We start from the raw sequence: 10,564 nt of genomic DNA, 5'->3' as shown, positions 1-10,564 counted from the left end.
CTGCAAGCCCCAAGGTGCCTACTCATAGAGATGCTTCAATGCCAAACACAAAAGAAGGTGATCCTACTACCAAATTGCCGTCCCCGAGAGCCAGCATACAACAGCCAAGCAAGCCTGCATCACCAAGAGCTGACTTTCAGCTACCACTAACACAAGAGGAGGTGTTCAACATTATAAGTAGGTTCAAGCCTCCAAGGCCGCCAACTACAACACTATCGCGAACCAAGTCAGTGAACGATGCACCCGTGTTTGTGCCGCAAGGAGATGCCCTGGTCCTTGAACCAATACGAAGATCAAAGTCTTATCATGGTGACGGGTTCTGCGATGCACCATCTTTTGACCTCTGCATAGATGGTCATGCTCCAGCACCTGCTCCAGCAGCAGAAACAACGGAAGACGGTGTGATTAGTATTGATGAGTGTGAGTTGGACCTAGCAGCTGTGAATGAAGGACGCGCTGCTGCTGATGATGTCGGATCACCAGAGAATTGCCACACCCCGATATGTGCAGAACCAGAAGCTGGCACGAGCAGTTCTTTGGGACCACCTATTGCACGAAGACAGAGGAGGGTAATAAGGCCCGCAGCATCTCAAAGGTCTCCATTCATTGACTACAACAAGAAGAAGTCATTCAGCTCCAATGAGGCAGTGAACAAGCTTTACGATGCCCTCTTGTATTGGGTCAGGCATCACGAAGGAGCAAATGATGAAGCTACCAGGTAAACTAACTCCCCATAGCCTACATACATATCCTTTTCAATTGCACAGGACCAGCCACTTAGCTGCACAGAAAGCATAGCATGTTGCATAGAACAGGGCTTTTAGTTGCACACTATTATGTTTTTCAATTTCATGCACTTTTTTTGCTGATGTGCCCCTTCGAGCTAACTTGTCTTTTTATTGCTTTCAAAAAAAATTCAGCCCTGAGATAATCAGGTATGGTAATTTCCTCATTTCTTTAAAGGAGTTAGTTGATTCGATGAAGCCGGTTCAATGGCTGTCAAAAATTGTTATTGAGACTGGAATCTTACACATCATGGAGAACTTACCAGAAGGGTCAAAGAAGGTTGTTATGCCACTGAGGTTTTCGGTAAGTTTTTCCAAAACCTTCTCCACGCTCATCTTTGATCTGTAGCACTTTTTTGGTGACCAATTGAGCCATGCTTTTGTAATCTCTGCAGATGAATTTACAGCAAGGTATCCACAACGTGAATGAGATAAACAAGAAGTTTGATTACAAGAACCATCTCGACAAGAAGGACTTGGTGAGTGTTGTGCCCACATGATCCATCTCTTTTTGTTGACACCCACAGCATGTTCAGTTGCACATGGCACATATGTCTAGTTGGCACATACTTGTTGGAAACCTGTTTTTAACTTGACCAAGTCTTTTACTGTTTTTTCTTAGCTACAGCCTGTATATGTGTCTGAAATCGTTCACGCTTGCAGGTCATGTTGCCAGTGCTCGAGTGCGCTGATGTAACTGATAAGGAGGGAGGGAGGCATTATTGGGTCTTCAATGTTAACTTGAGGGACGGACGCTTCGAAGTTCTTGACTCAAACAAGACGCTGGATAACATTGAGCTGATGACGACCGCCTCTACCATCGCAGGGGCAGTACGCCAGCTATGGAGGAAGCATTACCCAAAGTTCAGCATTGAGCACTTCCAGATTATTGACATTGATGTACCGAAGCATCTCGGCAAGTAAGACAATAAGCATGGCTCTCTTATCAATTTCTTACCATCATTTTGTAGTTTTTAAATTTTTCTACATGTGCAATCTTTAGTTTTTTAAGACACAGTACTAGTCTGCAATCTGTTTATCATTTTTATGAGTTTCTAATGGATTATCTAGTCAGTTGCAGAGTGCCACATAAGCAGTTGCACAGTGGCACATAAGCAGTTGCATAGTGGCACATAAGCAGTTGCACAGAGTGCATTATCTTTATTTGGTTTTAATTTTATGTTACAATTTTTCTTTTTTCTTGACCATCACAGTAATGAGTGTGGGCTGTTCGCACTGCTTAACGCCACCAAGTGGAATAGTAGCCAACTGCCCAACTACGAACCCAAGGAAGTACTCAACATCAGGAAGAAGCTGGCATATGACTGGGTCACCAGCGTGCACAACACTGCCCCATGGAGGAAGTTACTGAGATACGATAAGGACTAGGTCAGTATTCTTTTTCTTTCTCTGCTCCATGGAGTTAGTTGGTGGTTTGCACAATTTTTAAGCAGATTTTGTAGTTGCACACTAGTAGCAATTCCGTTTGCAAGTCAATATCTTCACTTTTGTCGATACATTAGGAGCACTGGACATACAATTGTTCAACAACTAAATATTTTAACCAGTTGCCAACAAAGGCACAAATAGCAACCTTTTTTACACAGTGCATGAACTAATTCAAGGAGCATAAATTAGATAAAGAGAAATTATAACTGCTGAATGTGTCCACTTGGTCCCAATATTGCTAAAAAACATCATTCTTTTCCTTTTTTGTCTCAAAGTTACAAACGATGAAATAGAATCACAGTAGCCTGAGTGGACACACACCAGCAGTGTGATCTGTAGATTGGCACTGGTTGCATTTGTTTTTCTTCTTTGGGTGTAGCTCCAGCGCCGATTTGTACCGTCGACTTTTTGCCCTACCCTTTGTAGTAGACCTTGGAGGATCCCTGGGCACAAAATCATTAGAAACTTGTGCAGGGGATGCAACCTCCAACGGGGCAGTAGGACCATCACGATCACATGTGTGATAATCATATAAAAAATTAGTACTTTTTTTGTTGTGCAACCAGCACTGATGTTCTCTGCAACCACATAGCCCATGTTGTCCAACTAACTGGTTGCTGCGTGCAAGTTAAGTTAAAAAACACCTGTAGTAGCACAGCCCGTCATGGTACTTGGATTGTAATCGCTTATGGGCAGAACGGGACTAACAAGTTAGATTTTTAGCTTGATCCTCAAACTAACACAACGCACGCAACTAGTCAGCATGTTCTGTGCAACTGGGCAGGATGATATGTGCAACTGAAGTCACACACCCAAGTTTTGTTGGGAGTTGGGGAAGGTATTTTTACCTGGGTGATGAGCCCCCTGAGTCCTGCCTGTAGGTCCATTGGGAGTAGCACGCAGGGCACTGCTAGTTGGGCCAGACGGGGGAGGAGGTCTTTGAGGGTTGGCATCACCTATAGCCAGAACAGGACAAACAAGTTAGTTGTGTTATCTTTGATGCTCGAACTAACACAACATGCGCAACTAGGTAGCCTGCTTTTCTGTGCAACTGAGCCCCATGATGTGTGCAACTGGAATCACAGACCTAGTTTGATGGGGAGTTGGGGCAGGTAATTACCTGGATGACGAGGCCCCTGAGTTCTGCCTGTAGGGCCAGGAGGTGGAGGATGTCCTTGAGGGTTGACATCATCTATATCCAGAATAGGAAAAACAAGTTAGTTGTGTTATCTCGATGCTTGAACTAACACAGCATGCGCAACTGGGCAGCCTGTTTCTGTGCAACTGGCCACCATGATGTGTGCAACTAGGCACAATGATGTGTGCAACTGAAGTTACACAACTAGTTAGATCAGGAGTTGGGGCAGGTAATTACCTGGATAATGAGCCCCCTGGTTGCTTCCTGGAGGTGGAGGAGGTCCTCAAGGGTTGCCATCATCTGACGGCCCCGTGGCAACAGTCAGTTTTTTCTTTTTCTTGGACTTGTTCAGGTGGCCGATCTCGGTACGTGCTGCACGCATATGCTTGTATACAATAGCTTGTGCTGGATCAGAACCACTCGCAAACTTTGCTAGTTTCCAAAAATCGTATATCATGTTCCTCTCCCTTATCTGCTTCTTTGACTGAGGAGGCATTTCATCCGGTTACTCATAACCAGTCCCTGGTGCACTAGGTACAGCAGTAGGTGTCCACCGTCTTAGCAGGTACCTTTCCGGTATGACATCAACTCCAATATGGGTGAACACCTTGAGGATGTGGCAACAGAGTATGCCGTCCTTATCCATTTTACAACACTCACACAAATAGGAACCCTCCTCCACCCTTGCCTGCACCAAGTAGTTTCGAGAACCATATTTGGCAACAAATTCCTGGTTCGGTCTGAGCTCAAATATATCATCACCAACTTGTAATGCATTATAACGTCCAATCAGCTCAAACTCTTCTCTGAACTTGCGGTAAAGGTCCATAGAATAGGTTTTGTAAGCTTGCTTCTCTATTGGGAAGTTGGACCACAGCTCCACCTCAAGGTGTTCTGTCCTGTAATCATTGCAGCCTTTGGATTTTTTCGTATTGCTTGACAAAGTTCAGCATTGAGTTGTGTGGGTTCACATATCTTTTCACGACGGTGTTGAACCCCTCACTACGCTGTGTAGACTGTAGGAACGGGAAAAACCTGTGCTTGAAATAGCACGGAACCCAAGTTGACCTGTATTCGTACAACTTCTCAAAGTGTGTGTGTGTCATAGCCTCGTACTTCACCATTAACCCAGCCCAATTCTGCTCAAACTCGTCTATAGTGAAGCTGAAGTCAACACACTTGTTGAAATCATCAGAGAGTTCTGGATTCCGGCACAGCAGCCAACAAACTTTTTCTTGAGCCTTTTTCATGATTTGCCATCTACAACAGCGGTGCACGGTGGTTGGAAAGATACTCTATATTGACTGCCTCATTGCACCATCCTGATCGGTGATGAAGTTGTCAGGAGGTTTGCCATCCATAGCCTCTAGGAATGCTCCAAAGACCCAATCAAATCTCGATGCCAACTCCTGCCTCACAAACGCGCAACCCAGCATGAAAGATTGGCCATGTCGATTTATTCCTGTGAAGGGTGCAAACAACATATTGTACATGTTGGTCATGTAGGTGGTGTCAAACGATATGCAATCATGGTACGCCTCCGCATAAGCTTTTCGAGCTAAGCCATCCACCCAAAATATGTTGACAACTCTGTCCTCTTCATCATATTTCACCTTATAGAAGAAGTCTAGATCGGTTTTTTGTATATCCTTGAAGTGCGCAATTGTCTCAATCAGATCACCCTCCTTTGTGTCATCTCTACGGAAACTTGTACAAAGATTAGTTATTGCCTTTGGTCCGAATGGCACCATCATCTCAGATCCATAGAACTCTGCCATTACATGCATCATATGCCCTGCATAATACAAAAACAAACAGTGTATCCTTTTTTTAGTTGCACGAATGCGCACATCCAGCTGCTCGGTAATAGGACATTTGTTGGCACAGAAGATAATCGCAGGAAATGGACACCTAGCTGCATCTTTTTAAAAACACTTTTGCACTTTTTGCAAGTTGCACAGTAAAGACAATCTAGTTGCACAACAAGCACCAGTTGGACACCAGTTGCATAGTTAAGTCATTTCAGTTGCACAGTAGTACCATAACAGTTGCACACTGGACTGCCTACAGGAAAACTTAATTCTTTAAGGGATATAGAAAAACACCACACCTGTAGTCAAGTTGCAGTTATACAAGATGCACAGAAACTCCTTTTCATCAGGTGAGATGCCTTGGTGGGATCTCAAGTATTTGGACAATGAAGGTTTGTTCATGAGCGGATAATTGTGGTCACGAACAAAGTGCGTCACCTCCCATCGCCCATCTATCAGCTTCACCAACATTTTTGCTTTGCACTGAGTCTGCTTTATTGTCTCACGTTTGCGCTTCTTCTTCTTCTTACTAGTACCAGCCTCCTCTTCAGCAAATATTGGAGGTTCTTTTTCCATCTCCTCATCACTGTCAACAGATTTTGGATCTGGAATAGGGTCCAGGATAGGAGGAGCCTCAGCTCCTCCATCATCAGCTTTGGGCTTCTTGAACTTGTTACAGCAAAACTATTGTTTTATCAATTCATTGGTGCGGGGTGCCCGTCTAGATGTGTTCATCTTGATAGAGAAACCCATCCGTAGTGCGTAGCTGTTGTAGTGATCCTTAGCAATTTGAAGGCTGTCAAACCTCATGCCAACATAGGGTTCCATAGGTTGAGAACCGGCCTCATCCTCTCCTTCTTCTTCTTGCACAACTCCGTCAACAGCCCCAGCTCCTAGCTCAGTCCTGGTTGGACCAGGAACATTTGCCTCGGTTCCCGTGTCATCTAGAGTATGGCTCTCTGACTGCAAAGACACCACTACAGGGGCACCACGGGTTGATGGTTGGCCTGCCACATTGTCATGGCCCATAGGGTTTTCACCATGACTTGCCTGCGTGTAGTAAACAGATCAAACATTTTCTGTCCAGTTTCCTTGTGGTATGCTGGGTTGCTGCTGATCCGTATCATGAGGAAGCTCATTGAGATCAGGAGGCAACTCATTGAGATCAAGCATTTTTTCCTTTTTTTGGGTGCTGCCACACACTCACTGCACATATAAAAAAGAACAAAGTAATGTAATCAGTTGTTAATCATAGAAAAGAGTGTTTCAAACAACCTAAAAACTTAGTAAATAGGCAGTTGAACACCATTTTATGACAATCTTAGTTCCAAAAGCAACATGTCTGTAGCAGAATCTTTTATTATAACATGCATGCATTTTTTTGTTTTTGCACAGAGTTGTTATGTTAGTTGCACAGTTTGCAGTAAATAGTTGGCAAGAACTTGACTTCTTTTTACCATAGAGTTTTCTGACTTTTTCCTCTGCTTTTGTTGCAATGATCCGCAGGGTTTCCATTGGCAAGGAGCTTATTCAGATTTTTCTGGACATAATTGGGACACAATTTGATGCTACTTTTTTCAGATGCAAAATCCAGGTGAAAGAAGAAAGAAGAAATTGATGACAGACTATAGATATATGTTTTTCGTCGCCGTTTCTGTTTCTACTTCCAATATATTTGAACATATTTTTACACTATAGCTTTGCAATAGGTGTGCTACCAGAATATATGTGTGGGACAAGCAATATATGAGTAACTACTTTAATGTGGTTTTATGACTTCAATAACCTTGTTTATTTATCTGTCGCACATATTGTTGCAGAAGTTGCCGTACTGCAGTTTTTTGGTTTTGGCTAGAATAGATCTTTGAGTTGGCAGTCAATGTGTTCAGTTTTTGCTAGAATAGATGTTTCAATTTCCCAGGATGCATACATCAGTTGCCAGCATGCATGTTCAGTTGCACATTCCATGTTTTCAGTTGGATAGAATAGATGTTTCATTTTTCCTAGGATGCATATATCAGTTGGCCAGCATGCATGTTCAGTTGCACAACCAATGTGTTCAGTTGGCTAAAATAGATGTTTGAATTTTCATGGATTCATATATCATTTTGGCTAGGATGCATGTTCTGTTGCACAGGCAATGTATTTAGCTGGCAAGAATAGACATTTCAGTTGGCCATGATGCATATATCAGCATGCCCTGGATGCATGTTCTGTTGTACAGTCAATGTGTTTAGCTGGCTATAATAGACATTTTAGTTGGCCAGGATGCATATATCAGTTGGCCAGCATGCATGTTCCGTTGCACAGTCAATGTTTTCAGCTGGCTAGAATAGACATTTCAGTTGGCCAGGATGCATATATCTAGTTGGCAAGCATGCATGTTTACTTGGCTAGAATCACATATTAATTAGCCAAAAAATATCTCTTAGTTGACTTGTTGAACACATAAAAGGGGCAGGGAAAACACTTTTGAAGCAGCTTATTTAACACATCCAGGTGGAAGAAACTTGTTTGGCATGCATCAAGTAGTTTTTGGCTTGTTTAACACATCCAGCAGTAACATCAAGTAGGCTGGTGTGATGTGCCAGATTCACCTCTTTTTTGAAGCAGCTTCTCTATGGATTTTGTCCTAGATCCATGGAGAAGGGGGTTTACATGTGCCTACATGTATGCAGTAGAAGAAAGGGGAAAGTGAAGAGGAGCAGAGGGGGCATACCTACTTGATTTTAGTGTCTGGTATGGGCTCTGACCACCCTGCCCTTAGATCTTCTTTTTCGAAGCAGCTCCTTCTTCTACTTTGGGGCTCTCATGGCGGCTGTGTAGGAGGAGGAAGGAAGGCCTTGGATCCTTCCTTTCTTTCGTGGAGAAGAAGAAGGGACCGTGGGGTGTGGGAGGCGCTGGGTAGGTACGTGGGCGTGGGGACGCTGCGTACGTACGGTGGGGCGTGGGGGTGAGTAGGCGTGGAAGGCGCTGGGAGCGTGGGGTGCGGGCCGCTCGGTAGGGTTTGGTGGCAATCTGTCTCTGCGGGCCGCTCGATCGGGTTTTGGTGGTAGCCTGTCCCCTTTCTTTTCTGTACCGCGGAGGGACATGACTTACCTTTTTGGATTGACCGCTCGATCGCACTAGTGGGCAGCCAACCGCCCACTAGACGCGTCCTTCTTCGGTCGCTTCAAAAGAGTTTGCATCGGCGAGCAGGTGCGTACGCAATGGTCCAATGTCATTTGCCTGCGTCGCTGGCGCCGCAGCGCGCACGGCCGCCCAGCCGGCTGCGATTTCCCGGACCAAACTGACGCGCAGCACCCCTGTACGTGCAGAAAGCTTTTGGAACTCAGGCACAAGTATAGGCCAAACCAGAAAGGCTGTGCACCACGCGAGACGTCACCCATTCATCTCACCTCACCACCCACACGCGACGATCCTGCCACTGACAGGCTCGTGCTTCGAGAAACCAGAAGAAAAAGATCTCGCTTGCTGGCCGCCACCGGCCTCCTGATGAAATGCAGTAATCTTCAGAGTCAACCGCTCGTACTATACTGCAGAACCGCCTTGCAGCGGCAATGGGGCATGGATGTGCAATGATGATTCGTGTATCTCTGGACGTGCATACGTGCTGAGTGAGGTGGCGTCCAAGCGAGCTGCGCCGTACGCGCACTTAAAACCGTGTGCTGGCCATGTGCGAGGGTCACAGTAGAAATCAATCACAAACCCCGGGACACCAGCAAGATAAGACTGGGTCTCGTTGTGTGTTCGAATCATCTCATCTCATCTCATGAGTCCGGCCTGTCCAAACAAAGATCCACAATTCCACATGAACGCGGGGTCCCAGGCCCTGCCTGCGCCACAGTAATGCAAGGGGCTGCGGGTCCGCCGGCGTACTGTATGTACGTACGTCGAGTCGGTCGGCCGGCCGCAGTCGTGTAACTAACTACCGGTAACAGTAACACGCACCGCTGCGTCGGGGTAAAAACAGGGAGGGGAAGACGACGAGGAGGCCGGGAACAGCGCACGCACGTGATCGGACGGAGGAGGCATGCCCCCCACACACGGTCAGAGGCTCCGTTGCTGCGCCTGCGGGTGGACCTGCGTGTCAGCCTCAGGTAATTTGCGTCCACGACGAAGAACCAAACTGGTGTCACGAACGGCTCTGTCCTTTTGACAAAAGTGAACTACCGCGCTCCTGATAAAACCTCCGTCTCGTTCGTTCGCAATTTGTACTGAAAGGTATGGACCCTCTGCTCGGGCCGGGAAGAGGGGCGCGGGAAATAGAGGGGGTCAAATGGTCAGATATGCCTGCTTCCCATATGCAGAAAATTGAATGACAAGGGGTGACTTTCTCGCCATGTCCGCCTGCTGGGCACAAGGAAACGGGAGCCCAGCTGTATCATCAATGATGCCACGGTAGCATGAAGGTCGAAAAAATAAATCCAAACGGCAGTAATTACTGTACAGTACCCGTCGTTCGTAGGAGTACCACCACGTTAGAACAGGCTACAGCCAGTAGCTGCATCTGTACGTGCTTAAATTTTACTCTACTGTACTGCCTATTACTGATATACATATGCACAGTACTAGTAATGCAGAATTGATTCCACTGGTATACTGACCTGTGGTGGGAGTCGGGAGACCATCCAGCACGTCCCACCGCATACCGCAATGCCGCCGATGGACGACTTGTTTTGCTTTTTTTTGTGTGTGTGTGTGTGATGATGATGATATGGGCGAGTGGCGGCTGGCTCGATTGGCGCCCAGCTAGGCTAAACTAGCTGGCTAGCTGTGCCCGTCAGGAGGCCAGATCCCTTCTGGGTGACAAGACATCTAGCAGTAGTACCTGTCAGACCCTACGCGCGCAGCTGACCCATGCCATGCATGCTTCCATCACCGGCAGCAGCACCTGAACTCGCCCTTAAAGCGGGCATTATCAATAACTCAACACCTTTTCTTTCAGAAAAAATGGAACAACTAATCCTCTGAGATGATCCACTGTGGTTCAGTTTTAGCTTCACTGATAACCAATCCGAACCTTTTATTTTCTGCGATTGAGCCCTTGTCCCGTTGACGTTGACGTGGCAGCAACAACAGCAAGCAAACGACGAGTAACATGCATGCAGCGAACACCGGTGCCAGTCGAAGTACGCAGCACTCAAACGAACACCGCATCATGGCCGCGCTTGCGTGAGCCGAGGAGCGACAGGTTGGAAATGGCGACGGAGGGCCCATCGAATCATGGAACGGAGCCAACTCCTTTCGTTTCACGTCGGTCGGTCGACGTCGAAGTCGACATGGGCTGCGCGCCCGAAGCGGGGCCGCCTCACGTGACGCAAAGCGACCCCGCTTAGTTGTTACACCAGTCCTCGTCCTCGATCGAGCTCGCGGTGGTT

The 10,564-nt window shown here is 46.4% G+C and overlaps 1 pseudogene; it reads right to left on the bottom strand.

Moving 5' to 3' along the window:
• Positions 1-2,529: 2,529 nt before the first annotated feature.
• On the bottom strand, positions 2,530-9,833 carry LOC119361118 (annotated as a pseudogene).
• Positions 9,834-10,564: the final 731 nt, after the last annotated feature.

This window comes from Triticum dicoccoides, chromosome 2B, assembly GCF_002162155.2.
Source record: "Triticum dicoccoides isolate Atlit2015 ecotype Zavitan chromosome 2B, WEW_v2.0, whole genome shotgun sequence".
Lineage (NCBI taxonomy): Eukaryota > Viridiplantae > Streptophyta > Magnoliopsida > Poales > Poaceae > Triticum > Triticum dicoccoides.
This window is presented reverse-complemented; position numbering and strand designations above follow the sequence as displayed.